Raw genomic sequence first — 12788 nt, forward strand, 5'->3', positions numbered from 1 at the left:
AGCGGCCGGAGGTGACTCAGGGGCGGCTTCTGGGGACATTCGGGGACATTGCGGGGGTGGGGGATGGGAGGGGTTGGTTTGGGGGGGGGATGGGGGTTTGGGGGTGGGGGAGGTGGAGGTGGCACCAGGGTTGGGGACACTGAGGGAAGGTGACACCAGGGAGGTGACACCAATGAAGGTGGCACCAGGGTGAGGGTGGCACCAGGGTTGGGGACACTGAGGTGACACCGAGGGTGGCTCCAGGGTTGGGGACACTGAGGTGACACCGAGGGTGGCACCAGGGTTGGGGACACTGAGGTGACACCGAGGGTGGCACCAGGGTTGGGGACACTGAGGTGACACCGAGGGTGGCACCGGGGTTGGGGACACTGAGGTGACACCGAGGGTGGCACCAGGGTTGGGGACACTGAGGTGACACCGAGGGTGGCTCCAGGGCTGGGGACACTGAGGGAAGGTGGCACCAGGGAGGTGACACCAGGGAGGGGACACTGAGGGGAGGGTGGCTCCAGGCTTGGGGACACTGGGCTGTAGCTGGAGTTTAGGGCGGGTTTAGGTCAGGTTTAGGGCAGTTTTAGGGTGGGTTTTAGGGCAGGTTTAGGTCAGGTTTAGGGCAGTTTTAAGGAGGTTTTAGGGCGGTTTTTAGGGCAGGTTTAGGGCAGGTTTAGGGCAGTTTTAGGGCAGTTTTAAGTCGGGTTTTAGGGCGGTTTTAGGTCGGGTTTTAGGTTGAGTTTTAGGGTGGTTTTAAGGCAATTTTAGGGCGGTTTTAGGGCAGTTCTGGAGTGAGTTCAGGGCGGTTTTAGGTCGGGTTTTAGGTCGGGTTTTAGGGTGGTTTTAGGTCGGGTTTTAGGGTGGGTTTAGGTCAGGCTTGAAAGAGGTTTTAAGTCGGTTTTAGGATGGTTTTTAGGGCAGGTTTAGGGCAGTTTTAGGTCAGGTTTTAGAGTGGGTTTAGGGTGGTTTTAGGTCGGGTTTTAAAGAGGTTTTAGGGTGGTTTTAGGGTGGTTTTAGGTCAGGTTTTAGGGCGGTTTTATGGCGGTTTTTAAGGCGGTTTTAAGTCAGGTTTTAGGGCAGTTTTAGGGCGGGTTTAGGGCGGTTTTAGGTCAGGTTTAGGGCAGTTTTAAGGAGGTTTTAGGGTGGTTTTTAGGGCAGGTTTAGGGCAGGTTTAGGGCAGGTTTAGGGCAGTTTTAGGGCAGTTTTAAGTCGGGTTTTAGGGGGGTTTTAGGTCGGGTTTTAGGTCGAGTTTTAGGGTGGTTTTAGGGCAATTTTAGGGCGGTTTTAGGGCAGTTCTGGAGTGAGTTCAGGGTGGGTTTAGGTCGGGTTTTAGGTCAGGTTTTAGGGTGGTTTTAGGTCGGGTTGTAGGTCGGGTTTAGGGTGGTTTTAGGTCGGATTTTAGGGCGGTTTCAGGGCAGTTTTAGGGTGGTTTTAGAGTGGTTTTTAGGTCGGGTTTTAGGGTGGGTTTAGGTCAGGCTTTAAAGAGGTTTTAAGTCGGTTTTTGGAAGGTTTTTAGGGCAGGTTTAGGGCAGTTTTAGGTCAGGTTTTAGAGTGGGTTTAGGGTGGTTTTAGGTCGGGTTTTAAAGAGGTTTTAGGGTGGTTTTAGGTCGAGTTTTAGGGTGGTTTTAGGGTGGTTTTAGGGCGGTTTTAGGGCAGTTTTAGAGTGAGTTCAGGGCGGTTTCAGGTTGGGTTTTAAGTCGGGTTTTAGGGTGGTTTTAGGGCGGTTTTAGGGCAGTTTTAGGGCAGTTTTAAGTCGGGTTTTAGGGTGGTTTTAGGGCAGTTTTAAGTCGGGTTTTATGGTGGTTTTAGGTCAGGTTTTAGGGCAGTTTTATGGCCGTTTTTAAGGCGGGTTTAAGTCGGTTTTAGGGCAGGTTTAGGCCGGGTTTAGGGCGGTTTTAAGTCAGGTTTAGGGCAGTTTTAGGGTGGGTTTTAGGGCAGGTTTAGGTCAGGTTTAGGGCAGTTTTAAGGAGGTTTTAGGGCAGTTTTAAGTCGGGTTTTAGGTCGGGTTTTAGGGTGGTTTTAGGGCAATTTTACGGCAGGTTTAGGGCAGTTTTAGAGTGAGTTCAGGGCGGTTTTAGATCAGTTTTAAGTCGGGTTTTAGGGTGGATTTAGGGCGGTTTTAGGGCAGTTTTAGGTTGGGTTTTAGAGTGGGTTTAGGGTGGTTTTAGGTCGGGTTTGAAAGAGGTTTTAGGGTGGTTTTAGGGCAGTTTTAAGTCGGGTTTTAGGGTGGTTTTAGGTCAGGTTTTAGGGCGGTTTTATGGCCGTTTTTAAGTCGGTTTTAAGTCAGTTTTAGGGCAGTTTTAGGGCGGGTTTAGGGCGGTTTTAGGGCGGTTTTAAGGAGGTTTTAGGGCGGTTTTAAGTCGGGTTTTAGGTCGGGTTTTAGGGTGGTTTTAGGGCAGTTTTAGACTGAGTTCAGGGCGGTTTTAGGTCGGGTTTTAGGGTGGTTTTAGGATGGTTTTTAGGGCAGGTTTAGGGCGGGTTTAGGTCAGGTTTAGGTCAGGTTTTAAAGAGGTTTTAGGGTGGTTTTAGGTCAGGTTTTAGGGCGGTTTTATGGCCGTTTTTAAGGCGGTTTTAAGTCGGTTTTAGGGCGGTTTAGGGCGGGTTTAGGGCGGTTTTAGGTCAGGTTTAGGGCAGTTTTAAGGAGGTTTTAGGGCGGTTTTAAGTCGGGTTTTAAGTCGGGGTTTAGGGTGGTTTTAGGGCAATTTTAGGGCGGTTTTAGGGTGGTTTTTGGGAAGTTTTAGAGTGAGTTCAGGGCGGTTTTAGGTCGGGTTTTAGGTCGGGTTTTAGGTTGGGTTTAGGGCAGTTTCAGGGCAGTTTTGAGGTGGTTTTAGGTCGGGTTTTAGGTCGGGTTTTAGGGTGGGTTTAGGTCAGGTTTAGGTCAGGTTTAAGGCGGTTTTAGGTCGGGTTTTAGGGCGGGTTTAGGTCAGGTTTAGGTCAGGTTTTAAAGAGGTTTTAGGGTGGTTTTTAGGTCAGGTTTTAGGGCGGTTTTATGGCCGTTTTTAAGGCGGTTTTAAGTCAGGTTTAGGGCAGGTTTAGGGCGGGTTTAGGGCGGTTTTAGGTCAGGTTTAGGGCAGTTTTAAGGAGGTTTTAGGGTGGTTTTTAGGGCAGGTATAGGGCAGGTTTAGGGCAGTTTTAGGGCAGTTTTAAGTCGGGTTTTAGGGCGGTTTTAGGTCGGGTTTTAGGTCGAGTTTTAGGGTGGTTTTAGGGCAATTTTAGGGCGGTTTTAGGGCAGTTCTGGAGTGAGTTCAGGGTGGGTTTAGGTCGGGTTTTAGGTCAGGTTTTAGGGTGGTTTTAGGTCGGGTTGTAGGTCGGGTTTAGGGTGGTTTTAGGTCGGGTTTTAGGTCGGGTTTAGGATGGGTTTAGGTCAGGCTTTAAAGAGGTTTTAAGTCGGTTTTAGGAAGGTTTTTAGGGCAGGTTTAGGGCAGTTTTAGGTCGGGTTTTAGAGTGGGTTTAGGGTGGTTTTAGGTCGGGTTTTAAAGAGGTTTTAGGGTGGTTTTTAGGGCAGGTTTAGGGCAGTTTTAGTGTGAGTTCAGGGCGGTTTTAGGTTGGGTTTTAAGTCGGGTTTTAGGGTGGTTTTAGGGCAGTTTTAGGGCGGGTTTAGGGCGGTTTTAAGTCGGGTTTTAGGGTGGTTTTAGGTCAGGTTTTAGGGCAGTTTTATGGCCGTTTTTAAGGCGGGTTTAAGTCGGATTTAGGGCAGTTTTAGGGCGGGTTTAGGGCGGTTTTAGGTCAGGTTTAGGGCGGTTTTAAGGAGGTTTTAGGGCAGTTTTAAGTCGGGTTTTAGGGCGGTTTTAAGGAGGTTTTAGGGCGGTTTTAAGTCAGGTTTTAGGGCAGGTTTTAGGGTGGTTTTAGAGTGAGTTCAGGGCGGTTTTAGGTTGGGTTTTAAGTCGGGTTTTAGGGTGGTTTTAGGGTGGTTTTAGGGCGGTTTTAGGGCAGTTTTAGGGCAGATTTAAGTCGGGTTTTAGGGTGGTTTTAGGTCAGGTTTTAGGGCGGGTGTATGGCCATTTTTAAGGCAGTTTTAAGTCGGTTTTAGGGCGGGTTTAGGGCGGGTTTAGGGCGGGTTTAGGACGGGTTTTAGGGCAGTTTTAGGGCGGTTTTAAGTCGGGTTTTAGGGCGGTTTTAAGTCAGGTTTTAGGTCGGGTTTTAGGGTGATTTTAGGGCAATTTTAGGGCGGTTTTAGGGTGGTTTTTGGGAAGTTTTAGAGTGAGTTCAGGGCGGTTTTAGGTCGGGTTTTAGGTCGGGTTTTAGGTTGGGTTTAGGGCAGTTTCAGGGCAGTTTTGAGGTGGTTTTAGGTCGGGTTTTAGGTCGGGTTTTAGGTCGGGTTTTAGGGTGGGTTTAGGTCAGGCTTTAAAGAGGTTTTAAGTCGGTTTTAGGAAGGTTTTTAGGGCAGGTTTAGGGCAGTTTTAGGTCGGGTTTTAGAGTGGGTTTAGAGTGGTTTTAGGTCAGGTTTTAAAGAGGTTTTAGGGTGGTTTTAGGGCCGGTTTAGGGCAGTTTTAGTGTGAGTTCAGGGCGGTTTTAGGTTGGGTTTTAAGTCGGGTTTTAGGGTGGTTTTAGGGCAGTTTTAGGGCGGGTTTAGGGCAGTTTTAAGTCGGGTTTTAGGGTGGTTTTAGGTCAGGTTTTAGGGCGGTTTTATGGCCGTTTTTAAGGCGGGTTTAAGTCGGTTTTAGGGCGGATTTAGGGCGGGTTTAGGGCGGTTTTAGGTCAGGTTTAGGCAGTTTTAAGGAGGTTTTAAGGCGGTTTTATGTTGGGTTTTAGGTCGAGTTTTAGGGTGATTTTAGGGCAATTTTAGGGCGGTTTTAGGGCAGTTTTAGAGTGAGTTCAGGGCTGTTTTAGGTCAGTTTTAAGTCGGGTTTTAGGGTGCATTTAAGGTGGTTTTAGGGCAGTTTTAGGGCAGTTTTAAGTCAGGTTTTAGGTCGGGTTTTAGGGTGGTTTTAGGTCAATTTTAGGGTGGTTTTAGGGCAGTTTTAGAGTGAGTTCAGGGCGGTTTTAGGTCGGGTTTTTGGGCGGGTTTAGGTCAGGTTTAGGTCAGGTTTTAAAGAGGTTTCAGGGTGGTTTTAGGTCGGGTTTTAGGGCGGTTTTATGGCCGTTTTTAAGGCAGTTTTAAGTCGGTTTTAGGGCAGGTTTAGGGCGGGTTTAGGACGGGTTTTAGGTCAGGTTTAGGGCAGTTTTAAGGAGGTTTTAGGGTGGGTTTAGGGCAGTTTTAGGGTGGTTTCAAGGCAGTTTAGGTCAGGTTTAAGGGCAGTTTTAGGACGGTTTTTAGGACGGTTTAGGGCGGTTTTAGGTTGGGTTTTAGGTCAGGTTTTAGAGCCGTTTCAGGGCAGTTTTTGGGCGGTTTTAGGTTGAGTTTAGGGCAGGTTTAGGGCAGTTTCAGGGTGGGTTTAGGGCAGTTTTAAGGTGAGTTTAGGGTGAGTTTAGGGTGGTTTTAAGTCAGGTTTTAGGGCGGTTTCAGGTCGGGTTTTAGGTCCGGTTTTAGTGCGGTTTTAGGTCAGGTTTTAGAGCAGTTTCAGGGCAGTTTTAGGTCGGGTTTTAGAGCAGTGTTAGAGCAGTTTCAGGGCAGTTTCAGGGCAGTTTTAGGTCGGGTTTTAGGTCAGGTTTTAGGTCAGGTTTTAGGGCGGTTTTAGGGTGAGTTTAGGGTAGGTTTAGGGCAGTTTCAGAGTGGGTTTAGGGTGGTCTTAGGTTGGGTTTTAAAGAGGTTTTAGGGTGGTTTTAGGGTGGTTTTAAGGCCGTTTTAGAGCCGTTTTTCGGGTGGTTTTACGGTGGTTTTAGAGTGGTTTTTAGGTCAGGTTTTAGGGCAGTTTTAGATCTGGTTTAGGGCAGTTTTAAGTCAAGTTTTAGGGTGGTTTCAGGGCAGTTTTAGGTCGGGTTTTAGGGCGGTTTTAGTGCAGTTTTAAGGAGGTTTTTGGGTGGTTTTAGGGCCGTTTTAGGTCAGGTTTTAGGGTGGTTTTAGGTCGGGTTTTAGGGCAGTTTCAGGGCAGTTTTAAGGCGGTTTTAGGTTGGGTTTTTGGGCGGTTTTAGGTCAGGTTTTAGGGCAGTTTTAGGTCGAGTTTTAGGGTGGTTCTAAGGTGAGTTTAGGGTGAGTTTAGGGCAGTTTTAAGTCAGGTTTTAGGGCGGTTTTAGCTCAGTTTTAGGGTGGTTTTTAAGGCAGTTTTAGGGCGGTTTTAGGGTGAGTTTAGGGGAATTTTAGGGTGGTTTTAGGACGGTTTCAGGGTGGTTTTGAGTCAGGTTTAAGGGCAGTTTTAAGGTGGTTTTTAGGACTGTTTTAGGGCAGGTTTTAGGACGGTTTTAGGGTGGTTTTAGGGTGAGTTTAGGGCGGTTTTAGAGTGGGTTTAAGTTGGTTTTAGGGCAGGTTTAGGAAAGTTTTTAGGACACTTTTAGGGCTGTTTTAAGGCAGTGTTAAGATGGTTTTTAGGGCGTTTTTATGGCGGTTTTTAAGGCAGTTTTTGGATGGTTTTTAGGGCAGGTTTTAGGGTGGTTTAAGCTCAGTTTTAGGGCAGTTTTTAAGGCAGTTTTAGGGTGGTTTAAGCTCAGTTTTAGGGCGGTTTTAGGGCGGTTTAAGCTCAGTTTTAGGGCGGTTTAAGCTCAGTTTTAGGGCGGTTTTAGGGCGGTTTAAGCTCAGTTTTAGGGCGGTTCTTAAGGCAGTTTTAGGGCGGTTTAAGCTCAGTTTTAGGGCAGTTTTTAAGGCAGTTTTAGGGTGGTTTAAGCTCAGTTTTAGGGCGGTTTTAGGGTGGTTTAAGCTCAGTTTTAGGGCGGTTCTTAAGGCAGTTTTAGGGTGGTTTAAGCTCAGTTTTAGGGCAGTTTAAGCTCAGTTTTAGGGTGGTTTAAGCTCAGTTTTAGGGCGGATTTAAAGGCAGTTTTAGGGTGGTTTTAGGATGAGTTTAGGAGAATTTTCGGGCGGTTTTAGGTCCGGTTTATGGTGGTTTTTAGGTCGGGTTTTAGGGTGGGTTTTGGGCTAGTTTAAGGCAGTTTCAGGGCAGTTTTAGGTCGGGTTTTAGGGTGGTTTTTGGGTGAGTTTAAGGAGGTTTCTGGGCAGTTTTAGGCCGGGTTTTAGGCCAGGTTTAGGGCAATTTTAGGGCGGTTTCAAGGCAGTTTTAGGGCGGTTTTTACGGCTCAATTAGGGTGGGTTTAGGGCGGTTTTAAGGTGAGTTTAGGGCAGTTTTAAGTCGGGTTTTAGGGCTGTTTTAGGGTGGTTTTAGGTCAGGTTTTAGGCTGGGTTTAGGTCAGGTTTAGGGTGGTTTCAGGGCAGTTTTGAGGTGGTTTTAGGGTGGTTTTTAGGGCAGTTTTTGGGCTGTTCTAGGGCGGGTTTAGGGCAGTTTTAAGCTGAGTTTAGGGTGAGTTTAGGGCAGTTTTTGTTCAGGTTTCAGGGTGGTTTTAAAGGCAGTTTTAGGGCAGTTTTAGGGTGGTTTTAGGGCGGTTTTAAGTCAGGTTTTACGGTGAGTTTAGGGCAATTTTAGGGTGGTTTTAGGGCGGTTTTAACGAGGTTTTAGGGCAGTTTTAAAGAGGTTTTAGGGTGGTTTTAGGGTGGTTTTAAGGTGGTTTTAGGGTGGTTTTAAGTCAGGTTTTACGGTGAGTTTAGGGCAATTTTAGGGCGGTTTTAAGGCAGTTTTAAGGAGGTTTTAGGGCAGTTTTAGGGCAGCTTTAGGGCAATTTTAGGGCAGCTTTCAAGGCAGTTTTAGGGTGAGTTTAGGGGAATTTTAGGGCGGTTTTAGGGCATTTCTTACGGCAGTTTTAGGGCGGTTTTTAGGGCGAGTTGAGGGCAGATTTAGAGTGGGTTTAGGGTGGTTTTAGGTCGAGTTTTAGGTCAGGTTTTAGGGCGGTGTTAGGGTGAGTTTAGGGGAATTGTAGGGTGATTTTTGGGCGGTTTTAGGGCAGTTTTAGGTCGGGTTTTAGGGCGGGTTTTGGGTGATTTTAGGGCGGTTTTAGGGCAGTTTTAGGCCGGGTTTTAGGCCAGGTTTAGGACAATTTTAGGGCGGTTTCAAGGCAGTTTTAGGGTGGTTTTTAAGGCTCAATTAGGGCGGGTTTAGGGCGGTTTTAAGGTGAGTTTAGGGCAGTTTCAGGGTGGGTTTAGGGTGGTTTTAGGGTGGTTTTAAGGAGGTTTTAGGGCAGTTTTAGGGAAGTTTTAGGGTGGTTTTAGGGCGGTTTTAGGGTGGTTTTAGGGTGGTTTTAAGTCAGGTTTTACGGTGAGTTTAGGGCAATTTTAGGGCGGTTTTAAGGCAGTTTTAAGGAGGTTTTAGGGCGGTTTTAGGGCGGTTTTAGGGCAGCTTTAGGGCAATTTTAGTGCAGCTTTCAAGGCAGTTTTAGGGTGAGTTTAGGGGAATTTTAGGGCGGTTTTAGGGCATTTCTTATGGCAGTTTTAGGGCGGTTTTTAGGGCGAGTTGAGGGCAGATTTAGAGTGGGTTTAGGGTGGTTTTAGGTCGAGTTTTAGGTCAGGTTTTAGGGCGGTGTTAGGGTGAGTTTAGGGGAATTGTAGGGTGATTTTCGGGCGGTTTTAGGGCAGTTTTAGGTCGGGTTTTAGGGCGGGTTTTGGGTGATTTTAGGGTGGTTTTAGGGCAGTTTTAGGCCGGGTTTTAGGCCAGGTTTAGGACAATTTTAGGGCGGTTTCAAGGCAGTTTTAGGGTGGTTTTTAAGGCTCAGTTAGGACGGGTTTGGGGCGGTTTTAAGATGAGTTTAGGGCGGTTTTAGGGTGGTTTTTAGGGCGGTGTTTAATGTGGTTTTAGGGCAGTTTAAAGGTGAATTTAGGGCAGATTTAAGGCCTTTTTAGGACAGTTTTTAGGGCGGGTTTAGGGTGGTTTTAGGACGGTTTTAAGGTGGTTTTAGGGCAGTTTTAGGGCAGATTTTAAGGTGGTTTTTAAGGCGGTTTTAGGGTGAGTTTAGGGGAATTTTAGGGTGGTTTTGGGTTGGTTTTAGGGTGAGTTTAGGGCGGTTTTAGGGGAATTTTAGGTTGGTTTTAGGGTGGTTTTTAAGGCTCATTTACAGCGGTTTTAGGGCAGTTTTAGGTTGGTTTTAAGGTGAGTTTAGGGCAGTTCCAGGGTGGTTTTAGGGTGCATTTTAAGGCGGATTTTAAGACAGTTTTAGGGTGTTTTTGGGGCAGTTTTAAGGCGGTTTTTAAAGTCAGTTTTAGGGCAGGTTTAGGGTGGATTTTAGGTCAGGTTTTAGGGTGAGTTTAAGGCAGTTTTAAGGCAGTTTTTAAGATGGTTTTTCAGTGGTTTTAGAGCAGTTTTAGGTCGGGTTTAGGGCTGGTTTTAAGGCAATTTTAGGGCGGTTTTTAGGGTGGTTTTAGGGTGAGTTTAAGGCAGTTTTAATGCGGGTTTAGGGTCCTTTTAGGTCGGGTTTTAAAGAGGTTTTAGGGTGGTTTTAAGACGGTTTTAGGGTGGTTTTTATGGCGGTTTTAAGATGGTTTTTCAGTGGTTTTAGAATGGTTTTTAGGCCGGGTTTAGGGCTGGTTTTAAGGCAATTTTAGGGCGGTTTTTAGGGCAGGTTTAGGGCAGTTTTAGAGTGGGTTTAGGGTGGTTTTAAGTCAGGTTTTAAAGAGGTTTTAGATCAGTTTTAGGGTGGTTTTTAAGTCAGTTTTGGTGTGGTTTTAGGGTGAGTTTAGGGGAATTTTAGGGCAGTTTTAGGGCGGTTTTTAGGTCAGGTTTTAGGTCGGTTTTAGGGTGAGTTTAGGGGAATTTTAGGACAGTTTTAAGGAGGTTTTTAGGGCAGTTTTTAGGTCGGGTTTAGGGTGGGTTTAGGGTGGTTTTAGGGAGGCTTTTAGGCTGGGTTTTAGGGCAGTTTTAGGGCGGTTTTTAGGTCAGGTTTTAGAGCGGTTTTAGGGTGAGTTTAGGGGAATTTTAGGACAGTTTTAAGGAGGTTTTTAGGGCAGTGTTTAGGTCGGGTTTAGGGCGGTTTTAGGGTGGCTTTTAGGCTGGGTTTTAGGGCAGTTTTAGGGTGGTTTTAAGGTGAGTTTAGGCCAGGTTTTAGGTCAGGTTTTAGGGTGAGTTTAAGGGAATTTTAGGACAGTTTTAAGGAGGTTTTTAGGTCGGGTTTAGGGTGGGTTTAGGGCAGTTTTAGGGCGGCTTTTAGGCTGGGTTTTAGGGCAGTTTTAGGGTGAGTTTAAGGGAATTTTAGGGCAGTTTTAGGGCGGTTTTTAGGTCAGGTTTTAGGTCGGGTTTTAGGGCAGTTTTAGGGTGGCTTTTAGGCTGGGTTTTAGGGCAGTTTTAGGGTGGCTTTTAGGCTGGGTTTTAGGGCAGTTTTAGGGCGGTTTTTAGGTCAGGTTTTAGGGCGGTTTTAGGGTGAGTTTAGGGGAATTTTAGGACAGTTTTAAGGAGGTTTTTAGGGCAGTGTTTAGGTCAGGTTTAGGGCGGTTTTAGGGCGGCTTTTAGGCTGGGTTTTAGGGCAGTTTTAGGGTGGTTTTAAGGTGAGTTTAGGCCAGGTTTTAGGGCGGTTTTAGGGTGAGTTTAGGGGAATTTTAGGACAGTTTTAAGGAGGTTTTTAGGTCAGTGTTTAGGTCGGGTTTAGGGCGGTTTTAGGGCGGTTTTAAGTCAGGTTTTAGGGCAGTTTTAGGGTGGTTTTAAGGTGAGTTTAGGGCAGTTTTAGGGCGGTTTTTAGGTCAGGTTTTAGGGCGGTTTTAGGGTGAGTTTAGGGGAATTTTAGGGCAGTTTTAAGGAGGTTTTTAGGTCAGGTTTTAGGTCGGGTTTAGGGTGGGTTTAGGGCGGTTTTAGGGTGGCTTTTAGGCTGGGTTTTAGGGCACTTTTAGGCTGGGTTTTAAGGTGAGTTTAGGGCAGTTTTAGGGCAGTTTTTAGGTCAGGTTTTAGGGTGAGTTTAAGGAAATTTTAGGACAGTTTTAAGGAGGTTTTTAGGTCAGTGTTTAGGTCGGGTTTAGGGTGGGTTTAGGGCAGTTTTAGGGTGGCTTTTAGGCTGGGTTTTAGGGCAGTTTTAGGGCGGTTTTAGGGTGAGTTTAGGGGAATTTTAGGGCGGTTTTAAGGAGGTTTTTAGGTCAGTGTTTAGGTCGGGTTTAGGGCGGTTTTAGGGCGGTTTTAGGCTGGGTTTTAGGGCAGTTTTAGGGTGGTCTTAAGGTGAGTTTAGGCCAGGTTTTAGGGCGGTTTTAAGGTGAGTTTAAGGGAATTTTAGGACAGTTTTAGGGCGGTTTTTAGGTCAGGTTTTAGGTCGGGTTTAGGGAGAATTTAAGATGTGTTTTGGGGTGGTTTTAGGGCGGTTTTAGGGTTGTTTTAAGTGGTTTTTAGATCCGATTTAAGGAGGTTTTAGGGTGGGTTTGGGGTGGTTTTAGGGCAGTTTTTGGGTGGTTTTAGGGCAGTTTTTGGGTGGTTTTAGGGCAGTTTTTGGGTTGTTTTAGGGCAGTTTTTGGGTGATTTTAGGGCAGTTTTTGGGTGGTTTTAGGGCAGTTTTTGGGTGATTTTAGGGCAGTTTTTGGGTGGTTTTAGGGCAGTTTTTGGGTGATTTTAGGGCAGTTTTTGGGTGATTTTAGGGCAGTTTTGGGTGATTTTAGGGCAGTTTTTGGGTGATTTTAGGGCAGTTTTTGGGTGGTTTTAGAGCAGTTTTTGGGTGATTTTAGGGCAGTTTTTGGGTGGTTTTAGAGCAGTTTTTGGGTGATTTTAGGGCAGTTTTTGGGTGGTTTTAGAGCAGTTTTTGTGTGGTTTTAGGGCAGTTTTTGGGTGATTTTAGGGCAGTTTTTGGGTGATTTTAGGGCAGTTTTGGGGTGATTTTTGGGCAGTTTTTGGGTGGTTTTAGGGCAGTTTTTGGGTGATTTTAGGGCAGTTTTGGGGTGATTTTAGGGCAGGTTTTGGGTGATTTTAGGGCAGTTTTTGGGTGATTTTAGGGCGATTTTTTGGGTCGGGTCAGGTGCGGGGTGGGGGTTGGGTCACGTGACTCCCCCCAGCCCCAAAATTCAAAACTCTGGGTGCCCCAAATCCCCCCCCCCCCAAATGTTCCGAAAAATGCACCAAAAACGGACGAATTCCAAAAAATTTCAGGTGTTCCGGAACCTTCCGGTGATCCGGAACCTTCCGGTGATCCGGAACCTTCTCTTCTTCCGGAACCTTCTCTTCTTCCAGAACCCTCAGGTGACCCAAAATGCCCCAAATTCCTCCCAGGACCCCCCCCCCCAAACTCCAAAATCCCTCCCAGGACCCCCCCAAATTCCCCCCTCCAGGACCTCCCCTCCCCCACCCCACCCCTCCCCCCCAATCTCCCCTTCCAGGACTTCCCCTCCCCCACCCCACCCCTCCCCCCCAATCTCCCCCTCCAGGACCTCCCCTCCCCCACCCCTCCCCTCCCCCACGAACTCCCGAGGCCGAGGCGCTGCCCCACCCCCCCCAAAACCCCTCCCCCACCCCCCAAACCCCTCCCAGGACCCCCCAAATTCCCCCTCCAGGACCTCCCCTCCCCCACCCCCCCAAAACCCCTCCCCCACCCCCCCCAGACTCCCCCTCCAGGACCTCTCCCACCCCCAAAACCCCCCCAAATCACCCAAACTCCCCCAGCCCCGCCCCTCCCCTCCCCCACAAACTCCCGAGGCGCTGCCCCACCCCCAAACCCCTCCCCCACCCCCCAAAACTCCCCCTCCAGGACCTCCCCCCACCCCTCCCCCACCTCCCAAAACTCCCCCTCCCCTCCCCCACTCCCCCACATCCCTCTGAGGACCCCCCAGATTCCCCTTCCAGGACCGCCCCTCCCCCACCCCACCCCCCAGAACCCCTCCCCCACTCCCCAAATTCCCCTTCCTGGACCGCCCCTCCCCCACCCCGCCCCTCCCCCTCCCCGCCCCTCCCCCAGTCACTCCCGAGGCGCCGCCCCTCCCCCACCCCCAC

The sequence above is a fragment of the Cyanistes caeruleus genome, unplaced genomic scaffold (genome assembly GCF_971803275.1).
Source record: "Cyanistes caeruleus unplaced genomic scaffold, bCyaCae1.hap1.1 HAP1_SCAFFOLD_119, whole genome shotgun sequence".
Taxonomy (NCBI): domain Eukaryota; kingdom Metazoa; phylum Chordata; class Aves; order Passeriformes; family Paridae; genus Cyanistes; species Cyanistes caeruleus.